Raw genomic sequence first — 25,498 nt, forward strand, 5'->3', positions numbered from 1 at the left:
TGGTATGGATCAGGAGTTTCACCATGAATTATGCGCAACGTTCTATCATTCAACTTAGATACTTAAACAAATTTTAAAGCTTGAATTGAGGAGATGAATAATCATGCAAACACTTCAAGGATTGAATAGAAAAACCACACTTCAATGTCTCTATTAATCCAACAGCAAAATAGCAACAATTCTTCAAGTTTCTAATCTCTTACAAATGAAAATGAGTGGGGCTTATATAGTGATCCCAATTATGACGAATGGCTAAGATTGAATGAAGATCAAGGGCCAAGATTTCGCCACCTAAACCCCAACTAGGGTTTACTACAATCAAAACCTATCTAGATAAACATCACCAAAAACATTAGCCAATGGGAATGTGACATCCATTTGACACAGATTATGAGGAGCCCTCCAATAAAAAATTCATTGCCACATAGGATTATAGAAAAGTGTCATCTAGAATTTTGTTGCCTTTTTCTTTTTCCTTTTTGGCAAATTCAATGAATCTGGTTGTTGTGCATTCAATTTCAGTTATTGGAGCTGTCGGCAAGTTCTTCAGTTAGTCTTCCAAATAACTAACTTCCTCAATAGCTGAGAGAAAAGTAGTCTCCCATCCTGGCCCGAAATATCTTGTCTTGGTAACAAGTACCGTGAGTGCATGCATGTCATCTAGTTGCTTCTCCGTTATCAACCTATCAGTTCCATGGAAGATGACTTTCACTCTTTTTTCCTATTCATTGATATCTATGTGCATCTCGACATCTATCTCCTTTTCAAGAATAATTTACACTACTTCCACAATCTTGCCATGAATTAGTTGGATTGCCTCATCAACTTGATTGCGTCCATTGTTGATATCTCCATAAATAACTTTCCTCATGCGAAGCAAGTTGCTCCAATCCAGAAAATCCGGTGACTGTCCATCATTCAATATCCCTTCACCAAAATCTGCTTAGGCGTCTTCCTTATTTCTTGCAAAATAGGGATAGTGAAGTCCCCAGTGTAGACAAAAGTGTCAAATGTTGCCATGAGAGTTTGAGTTCTTCCAAGTATTCTCACAACCTATCAAGTATATTCATTATATCTCTTATGAATTTGTTAGCCTTCTTGAGGGATTTGTTTATCCAAGTATCCATTAGATATGCTGAATTTCTTACTTTCTTTGCGTGATCTATTGATTCTGGAGGAAGCAACAGTGGTGGTGTAGCCAATGGATCATGTTGCCTCAATGGCCCCTTGAATTGTTGGAAGTAATTTCTCCATGCACTTCTCTCTCCAATTTTCCATTCTTTTCTACTTCCATCCTAAGCATATCATGGATTGTTTTCACTGAATCATTCATATCACCCAATGCTTGCTCAATGGTAGGCAGACCCAAATCAACAGTTTCCAAAATATTCTTTTGCTGTGATCTCGCCTTCAAATTTATCTACCCTTGGAGTGGCGATTTGTATGGATCGAGAACTTGCATTATCCCTTATCACTTTGGACATCTTTGTCACTTTCTTCTTTTCAGTGATTTCTTGAGTTTGATTTAGAAGACTATCCAAATCACCCAATGGTTCTTCATCCACTGCTATTACTTCTTTTGCGAGCCTCTCTTTGAGCCATGTCGAGATAGCAGATCTTCCTTCTCCTACTTGTGTTTCTTCAGGCAATTGGTCATCTCTAGGAGGAGAGGTCATCTCATCACTATCTTCCTCTATATTTATAGACTCATTACCTTCATCCTCATTGTTTACTTGCATGTGGGGAACAAGATTATCTTGGTCTTGTGGCTGCTTCCCTTTGTTTTGCTTCTCACTTTTGTCATTCTAGATTGTAGATTCCATTGATTCATTCACTCCACTACTCAAGTCTCCTTCCAGTCTTTGGTTCTCATAGCCTCCATCTTGATTCATCTCTACTTCGCGCTTGGAAGTGGTACTAGTGGAAGGATGGTTGGAGCTTGATTTATGCCTCTTACGTGATGATCCTCTTTCTTCATGATTCTCCTTTCTCTTGGAACCTTTGGAATGGGTTGAAAGGGTGGCACTTCCACTTGCACTTGTATCTTCTTCATTGTCATCTGATAAGTCTGCTCTTCCCACTAAGTCAAATGTTAATTGCACATTTTGTTCTTTCAATTTATGATGCTGGATATCTACCCATTTGCATGTGTAGGCCAAGACTGGCTTCATCAAGTCTTTCAAATATGTAATTTCTACATCAATCCAATTGACCTTTACTTCCTTGTCTTTCTCTTCTTATTAGGTAGGCTAGAGACATTTACCGCTGTCTTGTGCTTGATCGACAACATTAAAGATTTTACATCTCCAAATGATATCAATGGGTAGCCTGGAGTACATCCTCCTTACTTCGAAATCATCTTGAGCATTCATCCAGTAATCCTCCAATTGCCATTTGTGTTTATGCTTTTTCCCATCGACCTTTCTTATGTTTCCATAAGGATCAAAACTATCTCTAGAAACATACTGTGTAAATGAGTAAGATGACCATTCTTCTTCGGAGTTGTCAACTGCTTGTAGAGAGGGGTAGACTTCTATGGATTGTCCAAGTGAAATAGGAAAAACAATACCAATCTTGTGTCTATTCCTTTGCACCTTATCATACGCCACCAACTGCCTTACCACTTCTAGTAACACTATCTTATTCGTAGGACAGCGTGGCAACATGTAGGGTGGGGAAGAGCACCCTTGAATTCTTTTATATGTGAACTTTGGGAATTGAATGAACCAAGCACCAAATTTCTTGACCAATTCCTGCGCTTCCAGAGATAATCTTTGATGAATTCCGCCTTGTAAGGTTCTTGTGATATGCATAGTGAAGGCGTCATTGACTCTTCTATAATGTGTCTTACTAGGATGTTGCAACTGTGTGTATGATTCACATGCTCTTATTTCTCCAAGTCCTCTTCCAACTAGACCTCTATACATCAATCCAACATACTCATAATTTATGGCAAGAGAGTATATGATATATGAGCTCATGTAAAATGTCTTAGTGGGGATGAGCCTCCTCAATTGTATATCATGATCCTTGCCCAATAGATCATATCCTTCCCATTTGTGATTGTTTCTATGAAGAACATCCAATTCTCAAAGTAGAATGATTAAGAAGCACCTATAACTCGGTTGAGTAAAGTGATTAAGTCACTAAATTCCTCCTTAAAATCAACTCTATGTAGTCTGCCAAGAAGTTTACTTTTGTCGGGTCAACTCTTTAATAGCCAGAGTTTATTGATCATTCCAAGACATTTCTCGGGGTTGTCATCATAGGATGCTTTAGCTCCTTCTGTGCTTCTATAAATCATATCTCTTGGCTCAGGTATGTGGAAAGCTTCATTAATGGCTGCTTCAGATAGATAAATAAGTACTCTTCCATTGGGTGCCACTATTGTTCTTGTATGAGAGTCATAGTGTTTAACACACTCAACCATCAGTTCATAGCAGTATGGTTGGAGGAAAACCAACTACCTTGATAATTTTTCTCTCAATTATCTTCTTAGCTGTTGCTGAAGGTTTGTTTGTGTATAGTGGACTATGCAATCTCTTCACATCAATTCGCCCAAGATTAGTATCTCCCACGTTGCTCCAATAGGAAGTGATCTTAGTTTGCAACACTTCACCTTTCAAATCTTCTTTGATAAGGGTTTGACGTGTGCTTGCTCCACGGGGGCTTCACTTAGTGAACCTGGGTTATAGCACGTGCATTCATGACATACTAAATAATCCCCCTATATTCAAAAAATATTGCCCTAAAATCCTTTTTTGTCACCTCCCAACACACAACCAAAATTAAAACTCCCCTATTTGACCATATATTATATTTTTTCATAGCCCGAATTAAAAAACCCCCTATTTTCACCAAATATTCAATATTTGCGAGCTTATTTTTTGAGATATTAAACCCCCCAATATGAATGCATGTGATATAATATTGCCCAGCTAGTGAAGTACCCGTGGCCTCCTCCAGCCTTTGATGTTGTCGTACCCCACCTAAAAGAATTGTCTAACTTAGAATTATGATGTGAAAAGCATGCAAATTACTGATTCAATGCCTATGAGTCATTAGAACCAATAATGAATGGCTATAACCTTTGATGAAAACACAACCTAAACTTAAAACAATTCTGAAAAGAATCATTTAAATGTCTCTGCATTTTCAGTTTGCTATCCCAAATTTATGATATTAAAAGGGTCTAATTTCACTAAAATGATAAAAAATTAATATGCATCAGACCTACACAAATCTTTTCACCAACTTAAATATCAAATCCGCCTTTGAATTTGGTGATTTTGACCCTATATTGATGTGCTTAGCAAAGGAGATTACTGATAATAATTAGTAAATTCGCTATATGCTGAAGATGTATGAATGAATTCGATTCACTCTCGATCAAATTCGCTGCACTATGAAGATGCAAATCATTGCTCTGCATATTAGGAAATAATTCACTTTGTCTTTGTGATCAAATAATAATGATCAACTTGTCATTTATAGGTGCTCAAGGGGATGAGGTGTATCTCTTCACTTACCTAGGTTGACTTGTTTGCACCTTTTGCAAAATTCTTTCCTCCATTCCCTAGGAAGCCGACTTGATTGTACAATTAAACATTCTCTTTAAAACTTTAAAATCGTACCCCTCTTCTATGTTGGCGCTAATGATCCTCATTATCTATCGTTGTTTAGCATGATCCATAGGAAATATTTCAGACTTTTTGAGGAGCAAAGGAAGTACATCGAACTTTTTAGATGGCAAAGGAAGAAAATCGGACTTTTTAGGTGGCTAAGGAAGTAAATCAGGCTTTTTAGGTGGCAAAGGAAGTAAATCGGACTTTCTAGGTAGCAAAGAAAGTCCTCATCAAAATCTTCCTTGATTTGATCCTATGCTCAAACTTTATGTTAATCATTCATGTTTATGAGCAAAGGAAAGGTTGTGTTTGTGACAAGGCAAAATAAATGTCCAAGACTCTTGCTTCATTTGCTTAAGCTCTTCCCCTTACTATAAGAATATCAAAGCATCACCATCATTTAACCTTCAAACAACTCTTTATGTACAGATCAATCCTCAAAGGGATATAAAAAAAAATGTTTTCTAGGCCAAATTAGTGCTTGGAAGGATCAAAGTCATTGCTTATCAAAGGAACTAATTTGTGGTTCCTAGAGGGCAAAGGAAAATTTTCGGACTTTTTGGGAGGCAAAGGAAGTTTTTAGGACTTTTGAGGGGTCAAAGGAAGAAATTTGGACTTTTGGGAGGGCAAAGGAAGTGATCCATACTTAGTCGAATTTTCATCCAAGTGACTTGCCTCTCAAACCTCCTTGCCTACCCTATCCAGATTGACATCATTGATAGCTCCTTTCACCTTTTTGTCGTCCATGGTTTTGATCAATCAAAACAATTACCATATATTAGCCCTAGTCACTCAATTGCAAGATATCAAAACTCAAAACAAAAAATGGGTCCCCATTTTGATGGGGTGATGTTGTGAAATGATCACAACAAGTCCACTTATAGATTTATCCATTTTGTCAAAGAAACTGATTTACCCTTATGAGTCGAGAAGTGGGTTGGATTTGATAATGGCTTGCATTTTAAAAATAGAAAGATCACAGAGTATTCGTACAAATCCACCACATGGGATGCAGATCATGCAGATATTACACACATTTATAAGGAAGGTGGAGATCTTCAGTAGAGATTAGATGGGGTGCCCTTGAGTGTGTATGGATCACAAGAATGATGCTACTGTTAAAATAAAGATTGTTGATCTTTGAGGCAAGTTTCCAGTGCATTGAAGTTGAGGATAAAGTACATCACAAACCTGAGCAATTAGCTAGGCTTGCCTATTTTTTGAATTGATAAAGAGGACTTTTATCGTCCACTAGAAAGATGGACTTACAAAATTGTGCCCCCCTATGGGCCATAGCTTGGATAGGTAGTCTGGGCTACCAAAGAAGAACAAAGGTAAATCTCTGATCCAACCATAGTTGAAAAACTTGAACTCGACAATAGCTCAGCAAGCCCAAAATTTTTATAAACTTGGGACTTGGCAAAAACTCGAGAAAAACTCACAAAGCTTGACAAATTTATTGAACATTAGAAAATACATATTTTTTTATAAATATATAAATAAATTGATAGAAACATATAATCCTTAAAAATAAAAGGAGTTTACAAGTTTAAACTCATACGCACAATTTATATGGTCAGAAATACAATTAACTAATAGCTCGAGTATTCAATGGTAGGTAGACATTGTAGTTAGAGATAAATCATCAAGGCCATATGAGGCATCTTATCATTGTTCATATACAAGACATTTGCATTACCATGAATTGAGAACATTTTCTACAAAGGATATTAATAGTACATAAGTCTATAGGAGATCAAGTCAAATATTAAAAGTTCAGTCACGAACTCTATTTGAATATTAGATTATACTCCCCATGAAGATGCCACTCATCCACTATATTCTTGCTTCCAAAAATGTCTACGAACTAGACTTCAACTTTACTAAGGCACGATGACCATGTGAAATCTATACAATTGAGCTCTAGAAAGTAGACACCTTCCCTACAAGGTTTCTCCTGATACCTTCTCCCCCATATCCATTTCTTGTCTTCATCTCATAGTACTCAACAAAAGAAATGTCATGAAAGATGGCAAGATCAAGGCATTATATTTAGTGTGATACTTCATTGTTCCAACCTCTTGTTATGGGTGTATAGGTTGTTCTTCTTCCAAGAGTTATGTCTCACTCTTTCCAAAAAATTGGCTATGAATGTCTTAGGGTTAGGCTAATTGAAGTTTCGTCATTTGTTGAATTACTTCCTTCTACACCTTTTGGAATGGATCTCCTAGCACTCCATTGTTGATCTGTTCCTTTCAGAGTCCTCACAATGTCAAATGTAGACTCCATTAGAATGGATTGAAATTCTCTAGTTAGCTCTCTTTATCATGTCCCCTAAATTTTCTGACATATATATATATATATATATATTTATAACTGATTATTAATTTACAAATGATAATAGACCCTAATTTGATTAAATAGTATTTACTTATTATTAAATTGCAAATAATAATAACCATTTCTTTAATAATTATTAGATTTCATTGATTATCAAATGTCCTAAAAGGAAGAGCTAATAATAAAATAATATCCATTAACTTATACCAATCTTATAAGTTAAGCGCTCTTTTACCCGACTGAAGGGGTATGACGAGGTGGAGGCGAATAAGTGGGAAGCGGTGACTTTTCAAGAAGTCACTGCCATTCCCAAACCCTTTTCAAAAAGTCGTGGCTCCCCACCATGGGCGTGGAGGAGGATAAAAGGAGTTGCGGGCTAAAAGGAAGGGTGAACAAAGTACGGGAAAAAGAAAAAAATACGCCCAGACGTCACACCCAGGAAATCAGCATCTCTCAGACGGGAAGAATCAGAACATACGCCATCAGCACCACACCCAGGCAACCGATATTTTCTGGTATGAATAGTATCATTAAGTTAAATAAAACTTGGTGGAGGTTCTGTACATTCTTCTGAGATACAATTATTATATTGTTTCATACATATATACATTTATGTTATTCCCATAACTTAAAACACTCTACATATAATACGAATTTAGTACAAACTTACATTGTAATTTCTGCCAAAATACCTTAGAGAAATAATCTAAAATCTTCTAACAAACGGAGATATTTAAAAAAAACAAAAAACATCCAACTCACTTTGCTAACATTAACATACATCAATGTAACATTAACTAATTGTATGAGCACACATAACAACATGTATAACTCCATAATTCTATATTATACAAGTGGATTAATTCTTTCTAAACATCAACGTATCTCCAAATATACTCTTACAAACACATCCATTCCCTAGGGCATCTTAACATCACTACTTGACATCATTCTAACATAACACTTATCTATCTAGAAGATCATATTCTATTATTCTCTAACCATTTACTTTTCATGAATCTAGAACAACATTAACACATATGCATAATTCATTCACATAGTAATCTCTATGAAAGCATTTAGAATTCATCTAACCATTTAATCCCAATAATCTCCTATTGTTCAATTTAAGAATCAACGCAACCATTATATTCTTTCCATCATTTATTCCATAGCATTACATAACACAATTCCATCTCATAAATACAAATGCAACTCATGTACATATAACAATTCCATTTCACTTTCACATAGATCTCATAAACTCCTATTACATAATGAACATCTGATACATCAAGGAACTCTTCTCCTAATCACCACATCATGTCCTATTACAATGTCATTTACATTAACATATAGATTCCTTATTACAAAATGCATAATCTCTATTACATATTCAAATCATCATGATACAATGTCTTCTTTCCATGAACATAGAATTCAGCTTCGAAGAACAATCGCATGAAGAATCCAAGAATCCATGCACGCTACATCCAAGAAGAGGAATATCCCAATGGAAGAAGGCATCAACTACCCGACCATGTGGAACCAAATAGGAACCACCCCCCATGCTAGGAGATGCCAAAGGTTCCAACCCACACTCAAGACCTAAGTTGACACCTAACAACCGAAGGATACAATAAGACACCACAAGACACTAACGTCAAATAATCACATGGCTAAATCAAGCAAATAACCTCTAGAGGCACAATCAACAAATCAAGGCATCTAGATAATGGACACATGCAGGGCAAGAGTGTCATCACATGCTATCCTTACAATATAAGGGGCCAAGCCTCACCCTGATAGATGTGGAACCATCTCAACCTTGGAGCCATTCAAGGGAGATTAGTTTACCGCTCCAACGGTCTTCCCAAGCTCATCTTGACTGCATACACTTCTAGGGCCATGAGGTGGGGCCAAAACCAATTATTACCTTGTTTAGTAAATTCCTAAATACCCAAACCCACTAATTAATTATTAAGGTTATCACTTGTACTTGCAAATAAACTCTTCATGTGGTTCCATCAAGTCTAGACCCCCTCCCAGAGGTCTAATGCTCAAGACCCTGGTCCACACATGCAAGAGCCCACTCGCCCTACCGTGAACCAAAACCATAGGGTAGAAACACATATCCAAGAACATAAAGCATCATCATGAAGGCCCAAAATGATATAAAAACAACCACAACAAACTGAGCAAAGAGAACGCATAAACCATACTCATAGAAATGAGCCTTCACCAAATCATCATAAAGGAAAAGCTTATCATGAATGCAAACCATCAAAGATATCAAAATCACATCAAATCCTCAACAGTGAGGCACATCACATCCCACTGGAGCCATAAAATCAATCCCTCAACAACAAGGCATTCTCCCTCTCGCCAGAGCAATATATCACATATGAAACACCTCAACGGTAAGGCATGAATCCTCTTACCAGAGCACAAGAAACAACGTGAAGGATCAAAACACATCAAACGAAACTCTGAAAATGTCAACATAGTCTGCAAAAGCCTCTGGAGAAATCACAAACCCAACAAGACACAATTTCGGGCTCAAAACTGACTTTTTAGGATCCTCGAAGTAGTCTAGTTCTCCTGAAATGTAGAGCAACACTCCTAGAATGTAGTGTAGCATGCTAGTTTTACTTTCAGATTAACAGAAAAACTCAGAAAATAGATTTAGTAACTAGAATTAGATTATTTTAGTTATGGATTTCAACTTAGTAAATGACAAAAGTAAACAAAATGAGACAAGACAACATTACCCTGGGAAAGCCTCTGAGGAGGAAAAACCCAGCAAGAAGAGATCCTCAGATCTGATTATGAATTATACACAATATTCTGATTACAACACTTATCTCTTTAAGAGGTCTGATATGGCCACACTTAGGGATGATGTAGTTGACTAATTAGTATCAGGTCTGCACCTCAGATCTGCACTTTTGACTTCACCAACCAGTAACTTGGTCTACACTTTTGGACACCTGATCCTTGACAGCAGTTCACACCTTTCCCTGGAGATAATCACACTTAAAGTTTACACCTTGGCAGCAGATGTAATTCGCATTCAAGCATAGCAGATAACTGACTATTTTCGCTTCAACTTGAGAGCTAATTCACATGGTGTGTAGAATGATATGATATCTGAATGAGGTCAAGTAGTTGTTTATTTATATGAGGCACGAGGACCTATTTGAGGTCGGCTTGGTGCTGATTCTTTTTATTTATTTTATTACTTTTGGTTTATAGGGTCGACCCTATTAGAGGGAACACGTTTCCCCTTTAGTATGGTGTGTGAGAGGGGAGAGAGAAGGGCCCAGCCCTTGGCGGTTTCCAATGTTGCCTTAAGGCAATTGGAATCCGCATTCTACCTAGTTACAATCAACATAGTGCCCCTGGTAGATTCAATGGCATTTTTGGTAAGTGCAATGGCGTTTTGGGTCCATTCCCTAACGTTCTAGGTTTTAGCTCTTTGGGCCACTTAGCCAACACTCCTGGTTAATTCCCCAGTGCCCCTGGGTTCCAAAATAGCATTCCTGGAACATCTAGTGGCGTTTTTGGTTGTTTTGATAGCGTTATGGGAAATGAGCCAAAAATGCAGTATAAAATTCTCAACTGGATGGGGTACTAGCCCAGATCAGCAAAGGGGTAAAAAATAACACTCATCACCAACTCAAAAGGTGTGATAAATGCAAAAATCATTGAAGAATAACAAGATTACAAAATTACATATACAAAAAATGAGAATAGTGAACAAATTCTTCTCTCACAGAGCCCATATTGGGTTGAAAGACACAAATCATGAAGGGGAGATATGCAACCCACAAAGACAACATCAAAGGAGCATCAAACAAGCATAAGGGAGCCAAAACACTATCATCAACACTCCCTAATGGTCTGCTCTCAGAAAATGCAAGTCACAGAGAGTGGATAGTGCACTCACGAAGCTTGAAACATGAGGATTCTAACTAAAATGAAAGGGAATACTCAAGTTACTCAATTAGGAATGACATAAACCCAAAGTAGTGTTAATATCATCATCAAAACTCAGAAATAAGAAAACATGTAATATTTTCTCAAATCTGAAAATAACAATAATTTGTACTTCCCTTCCCAAATTCCTTTCAATGTCAATTTAAAACCTTCCATCTAAATTCAAGATCTCCCAAAAAAAATTCCACAATAACCAGAAATCAATTTGCACAGTCACGAAGAGAACAATCTTTCCAGAAAATAAAAACTTCAAAGGAAGAATCGCACCAACCTACAAATGCAAACCAAAGGATGAAGAAATCTGAAGTTGTGCAATCCACAAGCAATCCCAAATCCTCAAGCTAAGTCTTCAATCGAATTTCAAAATCAAATCCAAGATTTGTGGGAAGAACAATCCGACAACCATTCAGAAAACAAAATAAATATGAAAATCATTCAAAACATCAATAATAATACTTATAAATGCAATTATCGACAATATTAAATTTATACGAACACATTCAATAATAATACTTTACCCAATAAAAGAAATTGAATAAATTAAATAAATAAGGCCTTAAAATAGGTCCCTATATTAAAATATAAAATCAAATCACAAAAATCAATAAATAATTTTAATAAAGTCAATAAATCAAATCCAAAATAAATTAAATAAATCAATACAACAATAAATAGAATAAATAAATAAAACATTCAACAATAAAACAATATAAATAAATAATAAATCAATTTAAAGGTTAATCATTAAACAAAAAATAAATAAACCATTAATATAATTAAATCCCATCAATAATCAATTTAAATACATAGTCCACCAATAAATAATTAAATGATTAATAATTAAAAAATACACAACAATTAAATCAATTAATGACCCAATAATTGAATTACTTCAAATTGGTTTAAATAAAATCTCACAATAAAATCATTATCCTAAGGTAATCAAATAAATATCCATAATCAACTAATTAGACAATAACCGCAATACTCAAATAAATAAACATAGACTCTAATCATCTCACGCCAAAGGGGACAATATAAAGGAAGACTCTAACCACCACTTGCGTCGTGGCGCAATTTGACAAGGTACACATTTTAGACCTAGAGTGTGTAAGGGAAACTATGTCATCTCCGAAAACTTGGCATTGGGATAAAGACATGCTCAGACCTGTGAAGCCAGGTGGAATCGATGTCTAGTACCTGCAAACCTGCATCAAAGACCAACACAACATATACAATACACATACATCATATTAAATAGACAAGTGATAGAGAATTGCGACGACATATCCCACTCACAATTAGTGATATGGCATCGTCTCTACTCATGAAGACAATCACACAATAGATCATAAACATCGCATAAAACCATAAACATGGAATAGGGTTATTATCAACATTAATCATATAGTCCACGTAGGCAATGATCACATATAAATCCATAAAACAAGTAAATCCATAAAACAAGTAAATCCATCCTTTCATAAAGGTGATACTGTGTATCAACATCCATAAGAATCATCAAAATACTGCATATCATATCATATAATAGGTTTCACATCATCAATCACATGAATCTCCAAAACATAATGTATCATGTCGAATAATCATAAATCCACATGGGTCCTATCATCAATGATATCATCTAAGATAATAGAAGAATCATAAATAACCATCCAAATATCCATCGTAAGTCTAAATAAGTCTATGAGAACACAAATCAAAATGTAAGTCTAGGAGGGATACCACATACATACTGCAATAACCACATATTTTTTAGTAAATAATTAAATCTGAATAAGATGTATATTATATTCAGTAATTCTGCAACCGCATATCAATTCAAATACATATACCTTGCCTCCATAAATATATATACACAACACGATAATATAGACCCTCTATACATACAGGTTGCAACAGTTGTAGAAATTTTTTATTATTATTTTCCCACGGAAATTATTAATTTCTGCAAATGCTAAAAATAGAGAATAATCTATTATGTTGACTAAATAATAATACATGATGTAATAATCATTGGATACTAATAATAAGTTAAGTAAAATATTGGTGAATAATCAGACTTCTAGAGCATAACCTGATTTTGTTTATGAACAATCTAAGTAACTATATAAACCTATGATCAATAGAGGAACTATTGTTAGACACCCTATGTGATCACCATCAATAGGGGAACTACTATAAGACACCCTACGTGATCACCATCGGTAGGGGAACTGTTATAAGGCACCCTACCTAGGGGAACTGTTGTGTAAGAAACCCTACAAGATCATACTAAATAACTGAAAATAAAACACTCTATCAACCTTGTGTGATAGCATACAATACTATAGTTGTTCAAACACTAAATATTGTTGTTTCCGTTTCTTTTATTTTTGCATATAATCTTACATAGTTATCTCTTTATATAATGTATATCTATCACCTTGACCTTGTTTTGCAAGTTAAGCTATAGCAAAAATTAAGGTAAGACAAAACCCTTCAACCTAAGAACCCAAAGAAATCATAGTTAAACATTGAATAAATAAGGGGACATTACACTCTTTTTCCAATTCTAATGACCTCCCAAAATCGAGTTTTCTCATTTCTATCACCCTTAGCTTATTTTCTCCTTTCCCTTTGTAAGTACCTAATTTCCTTTTATTTTTTTGCCATGAACCTACATCACCACACACAAAGAGGTTGGCAAAAAAGGTGGTTCTAATGCCACTCTAATGTCTCTTTCCAATTTTTTTTTAATGAAAATATCAAATTTGCAACATAAACAAATAATCTTCACCAAATTTGAAATATAAACAACAGTCTTCACCAAGCTATATCCAAACAACAACATTTAGTTATACTCGAACAACACGAATAATTAGTTGGATAACACATTAGGTTGCACAAAATAAATCAATCCCCGATAACAACTTATATTGACTATATGATTACTACAACAAATAAATTTTTATGATTGTCGCTAGAAAAACACACAACACTACAATTTTGCTACAAACAATTCTCAAATAAACAACTAAACTTCCCCACAAATCCTTGAAGCTCCAATGTACTCCTTGAGTGAGAGTTCCCTCAAGAACCAAAGGGTTTTCATCTTTTGATTCTAACAACCAATAGGTTTGAGTCCATTAATTACTTTCTTCTATAGGTTTTCATCTACAAAAAAATTATGAACACAAAGTGCTCTAGAAGTGAAAATAGCATAAACATGGATAGTCTCATTATGCAAAGTTTTCTTAGTTAGTTAGCCTAAACCTAAATTAATGTCAGGGCCCAAATTTGAATTCTACACACTACATCACAAATCAACCTCAGTGGGCCTTTTGCACATTACATGATGAGTCAACCGTAAAAGCCTTACAAAATTCTCATCAAAGGTTCAAAGTTCCTCTTTTCTTTGGAATTGGTATGGTTCAAGTTGTATCTCTGGACCATGATCCTTGATATCCCCTTGGCATGAATTAGGAAACAACCCTAATCCTTGATCCCAAATATCTCCTTGGCACGTCTCAAACAACCACCCCAATCCCCAACCTTTGATAGGTTCTTGGCATGTGTTAGATAACAACCTCGATCCCTGACCTTTGACAACATGCATCAAGTAGCAACCCCGACCCCCAACCTTCGATAAGTCTTTGACATGGGTCAAATGACAACTTTGATCCCCAAAATTCCAATGAATCCTTTAGGAAACAATCTTTCATCAAATTTTGAAAATGGGACATGACAAAACCCCAATTGCACGAGTAAAGAAACAACCCTTCTCTCTTTCTTCTTATCAAATTAAGATCAGAGTTAGAAGTTAGACACACATTCTTAATTATCTTTCAACTTTCAATAGGGCACAAGTCTTTGGAAAGGAAGATTGGAGTTAAAAGACACCACAACCACAATTATCTAGTTGGGAGGCACCTCTAAGTTAGGAATATTATCCTAACAAGTTAAATCATTATGGAAGGATTTGAACACTACGACTCAAATATTATAGTACCACATCAACATACTTGGATAAGTTTGAGTGGAAAATCCAATCAAATCTAGTGCAATATAAACCCTATATTAAATAACAACATCAAGTGAAGAAAACAAGTCACAGGCAACGATCGTGTCAATCATTCTACAATAGTTCTTGAAGCATTTCAAAGAGCATACCATATTCGGAAATCACTCTTGGATCAACACCCTTCGATCCCACATGAAGGTTCCCAAAGGGAAATCCTAAGTGAAGGGGTTGTCTTAACCATTGTGGGCAGTTGTGCTCTGTTTGTTTTGGGTTGCCTGTAGTTCCTCAGGCAGCTTGTCTCTTTGGGGTTTCTACCCTTTCTTTATCTAGTAGGCCTGCTGGTTTTCTATGTCTATTCTTTTTCACAGCTTTTGTTGGAAGCTGTAAAGTCAGTTGTGCTGGTTTTTGGCTGTGGTTTTCTTGTTATTATCTTTGCACAACCTTCTTTGTTGGGTTCTAGATCCTGGTAAAATCTTTTGGGTTTCAGGTCCCTTCAAAACCTGTTGTATGGGGTTTTTGGTCCCCTTAAAACCTGTTTTCCTTTATTCAAACACTCAACAATTTGGCAATTGAGGCTTGAGGGTTGTCATGTCTCAAACCATAATCAAGCACTACTCCCTCAATTGGATGTTAGTAGTGCAATCAATAATGAGCAAAGGGATAAGTAAGTTAACTAATCAACCATTACACTCAACTAGGTGGAAACATTCGTCAAACTTAGTATTTATCCATGCCCAAACATTAATTAACAATTGATCTTAAGCCCTCAACGACATACTATAGTCTAGATTTTTGGTTAGTGAATAAAAATAATAAATCAAATTTAAATGGGCTCTTATTGCTATCTCAGTTTCCTTTTCAATTGATTAAATTTACAATCTAGCTATTTGAAATTTAGTGAAAAATATATTGTCATTCATAATTTGTTGTGTATGAAAAGTTAGGGACATTTTGTTTAGTGTCCTATTAATCGTAGGCCATTACATTAAAGTTGGCTTTGGATCTATAGATTACACACTTTCCCTCATTAGAGTTTGAAGGTGGTTCTATGATTATCATAGTCGCTAAGAAAAAAGTCTCTGATCCAAAAATTGAAGGCTACATCTTAAAAATTACTATGGATTTGGTTGAGAAGTTTCATTGCAAATCAATGAACCTTTGATCACTCTCGAGCTCGACTTGGCACATTTTCTTCCTCAAACAAAATGAATTTAAATGACTAGGTTGGTCTGAAGCTTCCCCCTGCTTGCCCTCCACGCCCTCTCCCCCCTCTCCCCCCTCTCCCCCAACTTTTTCCCCTATTCTAACACTCCAAGTGGGATCTTAATGATCCCATTCTTTGGGGTGTAGGATCTGTTTGTCACCCACTCTTATTTGTTTGCATGGTGTTCACCATTCTTTGCTTGTGATGTTATGCATGTGAAGAGTTTTTTTTATTATAGTTGATGGTTGTTTGTATACCATTTTCATCTTCCTCTTTTCTAGTAACATCATATATAAACTAAAAATTATCAACCATGGTTTCTAGAGCATGCTTATGAAATCTTAAATCATCACTTGGTGGTAGTATCTATAAGGAAGCTAAGGTAGTAGAACTTCCTACACTAATCTTGAAAGGAGGGAAATGCAAAAGCATTTCAAATCTTTACAATGGTTACACAAAAATAATAAAAAAAACATAAATAGCATGCATACCACAACATAGTGATTTTATGTAGGGAAAGCCCTTTCAGGATGAATATCCCACACTCCAAAAGTTGTCTAATATATTATTGATATATCAAAAACATATTACAATATATTTGCAAAGTAAGCTTCTCACAAAAGTATCACCAACGAGGGTCCAAAGGCAACTCAATAGCTACTAGATTGTCACAATACATCGCAATACACATCCGTAATATAATGCCCTCATAAAATATGGTTGTCGTCTAGGTCAAGCAAAGCATATATAATATCCATTGTTAGATCAGTGACCAAAGTGATACTGAACATCAATGTATTTGGTCCTGGCATGCAATGTTGAGTTCTTACCTAGGGAAATCACACTTTGACTATCACAATAAACCATCACTGCACCTTGTTTTATTCCAATATCTGAATTCAACCTATTAAGCCAAATTGCTTCTTTACAAGTATGAGTAGCCTTAATATACTTAGTTTCAATAGTGGACAAAGCAACCACATTTTGTCACTTACTCATCCAACTGATTGCACCATCAAATAAGGTAAACACGTAAATGTTGGATATTGTTGGTGCTACGATATGTTATTGTCATTGATGTCAACATATTCTTGTGTTCTGGTATTGCTGAGAGTTGGTTTAGTTGTTTCAGTTGGTATTTTGTAGATGTGCTAGTGTGGATTTGTGATTTCAGTAATGAAGTATCTCTAGTTGATTTAGTGCTTGTTTCATGATGATATGTGGTGATTTGATCGGGTTATGAATTCTAGTATGAGGATTAGTTTTTCAATGTTCAGTGTTCCCGTGTTCTGGTATTTGATCCATTGTGATTTAGAATGATTATATATTGATTTGCGGATTTGGGAGTGTTTGGAATGTTCATGTGTGTCTTCAATTCAGATGGCTCGTGATTTGGTGCTCCGCAAGTTATCTTTTTAGACCCAGTTGCTATTGTTGAGTGTTCTTGAGTATCAACGTGTTGATTGATGTAGATTTGATTAAGTGGTGTTGGTGCAACTATTGCGGATGGTTCTAACTTACTTGTTGGTGTTTCCTAATCATGTCCTATTTGTTTTACTAGTCCACATTGATCATTGTGCACGTTATGGAAGATCTTATGGGTCCAATGATATTCTTCGTGTTATGTGACATTTTTTCGTGGTGTAGCGTGTTGCAGATGCTTTTGGCAAGATTCCTGGTGGTGTTGCGTGTTTGTGGATTTGATTTGGGTCCATGCTATGTCGTCATGGCATTGTATTGGTCTGATTGTTGTTTTATGTATTGTATGATGTAATTTTGTAATTAGGTCTTAATGGTTGAGCCGACCTTGTAGTCAAGGTTGATGATTTGTATAAATAGGCGTTATATTCATGTAATTTGGGTATCAGTGTTGTGTCTGCATTATTAGAGAGTGGTGTATGTGCGAACAAGCGAATTTATCTTTCGGTGAGAAGTGTAGAGCAGAGAGTGTTGCAAGGAAGACAAATGTGCTTAACTGGAATTGTCATCAGGCATTTGGAGATGCTATTCTTTTAGTTCATCTAATAGAGATTGTTGTTCGATCTTTGTAAGGCAGTTAGCCTTCCTCAAGGTTGTAGCCCTTCTTGTTTTTGAGTAGTGAGCTCTAGGTAGTTTGCCTAAATGCATGTGCATTCGCCATTGTAATATTTTCACATAGTACTGTAGAGTATCATCTTATTGTGGGTAGGTTCCACTGTGGTTTTTCTCTTAACTGGGTTTTCCACGTCAAAATCTTAGTGTAATGTGTGTTTATTCTTGTTCTTGTTGTAATTGATCAGATAAGAAGTTGTGCTTAAATTGTTAGATCCGGTGACTGATTCACCCCCCCCTCCCCCCCCTTAGTTTTCCTTCGTTGTTGTTGCCAACAATAAGCACTGGTGGATCTCGTGCTATCAACTTCATCTACCCAGTCTGAATCCACATAACCATGAATATCAAGGGAAATCCCATCTCCTATCAAATTACCATGATAACACAAAAAATACTTTGAGATGCCCTTTAAATATCTGAAGACTTTTTTAACCACATCCCAATGAACTCTACTAGGATTATACATGTATGTCTAGAAAGAACTCTCATTGCTTGGGCAATGTGTGTTCTAGTGTAGACCATAACATACATCAAACTTCCAACTACACTCTGGTAAAACACTTTGCTCATGTCTTCTATCTCCAATTGGGATGTAAGACAATATGAAGTAGATAACTTCGTTCCAACTATAAAAGGATCATATAATGGTTATAATCTTGCATGTTAAACCTTAGTAAAAATGAATTCTCATACTTACTTTGGCCCAACCATATTTTCTATTCACTTTATCTCTTCTAATTTCCATCCCAAGAATTTGTTTAGCTACACCAACATCTTTCATTTCAAATTTAGTTGCAAGCTAAGACTTTAGTTATAAAACAATACATTTCCCTTTATCAATGAATAACATATCATCAACATATAATGCAATGCACAGGAAATGATCACCATCTAATTTATAATAAACACAATGATTTGATTTAGAATGCTCAAATCTCAAACTTAACACATGTATCAAATTTTTGGTACCACATCTTATGACACTATTTGAGGCCATACAAAAATTTCTTTAATTTTCAAGCCAAATTAATTTTACTTTTCACCACATAGTGCTCTAAGTGTGCCATATAAATATCCTCCTTCAAATCACCATGAAGGAAAGTAGATCACATCCATTTTCTCAACCTCTAAATCATAAGAAACAACAATAAAAAGAAAAAATCAGATGGATGTCATTTTTGCAATAGGTGAAAATATCTCACCATAATAATCTGATGCAGGAGCATCGAGGGTGTAAGAGCAATCTTGCATCACCAATGTTTTTATTTGTTTAGTTTGTCAATAAGGGCTAACAATGGTAGGGTTTTTGTTTAGGGTTTCTATTTTTAGTAAGTTGTTAGTTTTGCACCAAATCTTATAGAAACCTCCGAGATGTTGAAATGAAGCCAATGGTGAAGGAATTATCCGAATATTTTGTGGCATTCAAGAGATATTTGAGTTTTTTTTGGAAATTTTTACATTAAATCTTCAAATGCATTTTTGAGGGTGGTAGAGGCTCCAAATGGGCTCAAAAGTTGACTGTAGTTGCTTCAACACACTTTGTTGTTGTAGGTCTCCTCACAAGATTTCCAACAATGTATGATGATTGAAGATCCAACTCAATTTGAAAGTTATGGCCCTTAGAGCTTTATGTGCCAAAAATTTAATAAAATATTTTCTTAAGTTGAAAGTTTGTCGATTAGGGTTTTGGTTCCCAAAAATAGGGGATTTTACTTTCTAAAACATTCTATGACAATTATACATTCCATATAAAGAAGGCAAACGAGGGTGATAAAAGACAATTTCAGTAGTACAGATTGTGGCCCTGGGTTGCAAATTATTGTAATGAGAAAGCCTATGTGTTTGTAGCATGTTATTTTTTGAAAATTGTAATTTCATTTCATTGAGATCATAGAAATCAAGTGTTTAATTTCTTGCATTTTCTATTTGGGTAAGTGCACTAAGATGATGTGCAAAAAAGGGGGTATAAGTGGACACCTTTTATCTGAAATCAGCTAAACCTAAACTTGGAGGAGAAATTTGAGATTCATCCACTTAAAATATGAAAATACTCAAAGAACAAAAATTGTAGTACTCTGCATCTAGTTTCCAAAATACTAAATGTTTTCAAAATTGGATATGATTAAGGGGGTCAAATCCTTCGCGCACGAAAAACAGATCTTGATTTTTTCTGAAAAACATAACATAGTGTCTGACATGCACATCTAAAAAGTCATAGTTAGATTTAATATTTTGACAAATTCTTTGGTAGAAAGATAGTTAAGAGTGAGCACTAGAAGTTGTGTATTTTTTTGTATTTTTTGTTGAGTTTTTTTTTAATGATTTTTCGAATCAGACATATCTTGAAAAATTAGGTACCTGTTCGTGCGCGAAAAATAACTTGCACCAAAATAATCGAAAATGTAATCTTTTTTTTAAAGTGTAAAGAATCAAGTGCACTACAGTAATATAAAGTTTTTAAAATTTGGATAAGTAGATAAAAAGTTATTAAAAAAATGGTACACATATGTCTCTGAGAACTATGGAGACACTGGTAAAAGAAATTCAAGATTAATATGTTATTGTTGTTCAAATTAAATATATATGTGTGTGTGTGTGTGTGTGTGTGTGTGTGTGGTTAGAAAGCTCAAAATATGGGTGAAAATATGGTGGCAATTTTAGAAATACCCAGTTGATGAGGTGTAAACTTGATGATGACAGAGTCGAGAAACTAATTTGATAAAACAAAACACATCAAAAAGGAGGGAAATCAAACTCCCAACCCTCAAACTTGTCATCCAATCCTATTCACAAGCCTAAACACGTTAAACACGTACGTGTTATTTTAACTAATAAAGCGTACGAGGTTATAAAAAGAAAAATCTCGTAGGCGTTTTAGAGAGAACATAACCCATACGGGTTATGTCAACATAAAAAGATTCTAATATATAGATATACATATGTATGGATATAATATGTGCACACACACACACACAGATATATATATATATGTGTGTGTGTGTGTGTGTGTGTGTGTGTGTGTGTGTGTGTGTGTGTGTGTTTATATATATATATATATATATATATATATATATATATATATATATATATATATATATATATATTCCCCCCCTCTTTAAATCTCTCTCTCCCTCTCTCCCCCCCTTAGGACCCCACATAACCCCTAATGACATCATATAAGGTCCCTTTTTATACTATATAACCCTTTAAGACCATATGATGTCCTAAGGGGTCATATGATGTTCTAACACATGTCCACCCCCATTAGGACCCCACATGACCCCCAATGACACCATATGACCCCTTAGGACCATGTATGATATCCTAAGGGGTCATATGGTGTTGTAACACATGCGTGGCCCAATTAGGACCCCATGTGACCCCTAATGACATTATGTGACCCCTTAGAACACTATATGATCCGTTAGGAACATATGATGTTATAAGGGGTCATATGGTGTCCTAATGAGTCATATGGTATTATAACACATGTGTGCCATCATTAGGATGCCACATGACCCCTAACGACACCATATGACCCCTTAGCACACCACATGATCGCTTAGGACCATATGATATCATAAGGGGCTGTACGATGTCCTAAGAGGTCATATGGTATTGTAACACATGTGTGGCCTAATTAGGACTCCACATGACCCCTAATAACATCGTGTGACCCCTTAACACACCATTGACCCCTTACGAGCATATGATGTGCTAAGGGGTCATATGGTGTCCTAAGGGGTTATATGGTGTTGTAACACATGTGTGGCCCCATTAGGACCCCACATGACCCCTAATGACACCATAAGATCCCTTAGCACACCACATGACCCCTTAGGACCCTACGATGTCCTAAGAGGTCGAATGGTGTCCTAAGGGGTCATATGATGTTCTAACACATGTGTGGCCCCATTAGGACCCCACAAGACTCCTAAAGACACCATGTGATCCCTTAGCACGCCACATGACCCCTTAGGACTATATGATATCCTAAGGGGTCATATGATGTCCTAAGGGGTCATATGGTGTCCTGAAGGGGCAAAATGAACCATTATTATAATATAAAAAGAAGTGCCAATATTTCTTACAAAAATAAGTTCTAATCACCCAGGTCTGTAGCACACCATACGACCCCTTAAGACCCCTAATGACATCATATGACCCCTTAGCACACCATATGATGCCAAGTAGGACCATATGATATCCTAAGGGGTCATATGGTGTCCTAAGGGGTCGTATGATGTCCTAAGGGGTCATATGGTGTCCTGAGGGGGCAAGATGAACCATTATTACAATATAAAAAGTAGTGCCAATATTGCTTACAAAAATAAGTTCAGATCACCCGGACCCTTAGCACACCATACGACCCCTTAGGACCCCACATGACCCCTAACAACACCATATGACCCCTTAGCACACCATTTGACCCCAAGTAGGACCATATGATATCCTAAGGGGTCGTATGGTGTCTTAAGGGGTCCCATGTTGTCCTAAGGGGTCCTATGGTGTTCTAAGTGGTTATATGGTGTCCTAAGGGGGCAAGGTGAACCATTATTACAATATAAAAAGCAACGTCGATACTTCTTACAAAAATATGTTCAAATCAGTCGGGCCCTTAGCACACCATACAACCCCTTAGGATTCCACATGACCCCTAATGACACCATAAGATCCCTTAGCACACCATATGACCCCATATGACCATACGATGTCCTAAGGCATCGTATGGTGTCCTAAGGGGTCATATAGTGTTCTAAGGGGTTGTATGGTGCCTTAAGGGGTCATATGGTGTCCTAAGGAACAAGATGAACCATTATTACAATATAAAAAGTAGTGCCAATACTGCTTGCAAAAATAAGTTCAGATCATCCCCTGAGAGCGAGCATGAGGTTCAAGGATGAAAATAATAAACTAGTATGCTCCCCCTCTCTCCATTCCTCCATACCCCATCCCCCCCTCTCTCTCTCTCCCTCTCTCCCTCCCCACTCTTTCTCTCTCCCTCCCCCCTCTATCTCCCTTTCTTTCCCATCCTCTCCCTCTCCCTCTCCCTCCTTCCCCAACTCTATTCCTCCCCCCTCTCTCTCTCTCTCTCTCCCTTTTCCTTCACTCTTTCTTTACTATAAGTAACACGCATGGGTTTTTAACATAAGAAGTGTGTATGGGTTATGGGAATTATGAATGTTGGCCCCTTGGGGTATTTTTAGGGACTAAATATGCGTATGGGTTAACTAAACGTAACCTGTACGTGTTTCTTACACAAATTTTTATTTGCTCAATAACCTCAACGACCACAAAAGTCATTGAAGGCCCCATTGCAACTGATACTACGATCTAGTGACAATTTTATATGTCAAAGTAAGTGAAAATTTTGTTTTGCATGATTTCAAATGATTGAATTGTTGTTCTAATTAGTTTGGTCAATGTTATAGTGATTGTTTAATAGTTTTGATTATTAAAAATAATGATAATACTTATTTTTATGGTCATTTAATTGTATAAGTTTTTGTAACATATATGTGCAAAATGATTCTATTTAGGGCAATCGTTATTAACGATGGGAAAGAACAAGTGAGGAACAACTGAACAATGAGAGGCTGAAAAGGAAAGACAAAGGTAGCGTATGAAGAAATTATGTGAACTAAGAACAATGGGACAAGAAGGTATGTCATCTACAACATCTCAATTAGATGTACCAAATGAACCTATTGCAATTGAAGAAGAAATCACAATCAATAATCAAACAAGCGATGAAGATGCACCAACAACATTTTATTTACTGAATGAACCTAATGCAATTGAAGAAGAAATCAAAATCAATAATCAACCAAATGATGAAGATGCACCAACAACATTTGATTTACCGAATGAACCTAATGCAATTGAAGAAGAGACCACAATGAATAATCAATCAAATGATGAACATACACCAACTCAATTTGATGCGATGAATGTACCCAATGCACATAATGTACCAATGTTAACACCTAAAATTATTTGTAGGAAACCAAAGTATCTAATTGACATCGATGAGAATATTTTTAAGCCAATCCCTGATAAATTACACAAACAAACTTGTAGAAGAATTGTTAAAATAATATGACAACACTATTTTGAAAACTTAAATCAAACTGCAAGATGCCAATTGATTGTTGAAATGTTAAAATTTGAATTTTAGAGAGACAATGAAAATTCTAGGTCTAAGATCATTTGAAAGTAAAAGTGAAAGAACTATTGTGAGAAATCTATTTGATGCATATCAAGCTATTGGTTCAAAATTACGCACTAAAGATTCTAATGTTACTTGATGTTTTATTACATCAACCATAATGAGCAAGAAAATGAAAAAAGATTGTTTGATAAGAAAAACAAGTCATTAAACATAAGTAGAACAACATTATGTAAAGCATTAAAGAGGCAAGAGAAAATAAAGGATCCTAACAATAATTATCTTTGGGCGTTCTTAGGTAGACTACCACGCAAAGACAAGGTTGTTGTTGATGCACTAAGAACATTAATTGAAATTTTTTGGCATGCCAACACAAGGGTTTCACCCAACCAAAGAGATGTTGTTAGAAGACTAATTGGATCTAGAAATCGTGAGCCACATGCCAAACACTATTTGGATATAACTCAAACAAAAATTAATGAAAGATTCCTTCAAAAGTTTCCTCGAATAAGAATTAGTCAATTTTTTTTTGAAATGGATAAAACTTTTTATGTTAAGGTTAATCATGTACGCACCACGTGTTGTTGTAGGATGCATATTAAATCATGCATTATGATATTTATTGTCATATATGTTGTACTTTGCACACTAACGACGTTTTGTAGGAATGCAATACACAAGCACCTCCTAAGTCCTAAGTCACCAAGAGAATTTATTTCAAGTGTTCTATGTAAAAGACATGATGGTTGCATTTATTATAAGATGATGTATTTGAAAGGTTCTTGTGCTACATGTGGTGGTTTTCAACATTTACCAAGATGTGTACGTTTGGAGAGCACACATGAAATTGGTAAGAAACTAGTTTCTTTTGGAAATTACAAGACAACCACATATGGGGTTAAAGATGGAAAAGAATTGAAGAGATGCGAGTTAGTGAAAAATGATATATGTGTAGTTGAATTTATGAAAATGTTTCAAGGGAAATTAGTTTTTGAGTACATAATGCATGCACATAGATCTTGGTGGTTAGATGAGCAATTCAAATT

This window comes from Cryptomeria japonica, chromosome 1 (genome assembly GCF_030272615.1).
Source record: "Cryptomeria japonica chromosome 1, Sugi_1.0, whole genome shotgun sequence".
NCBI classification, from domain to species: domain Eukaryota; kingdom Viridiplantae; phylum Streptophyta; class Pinopsida; order Cupressales; family Cupressaceae; genus Cryptomeria; species Cryptomeria japonica.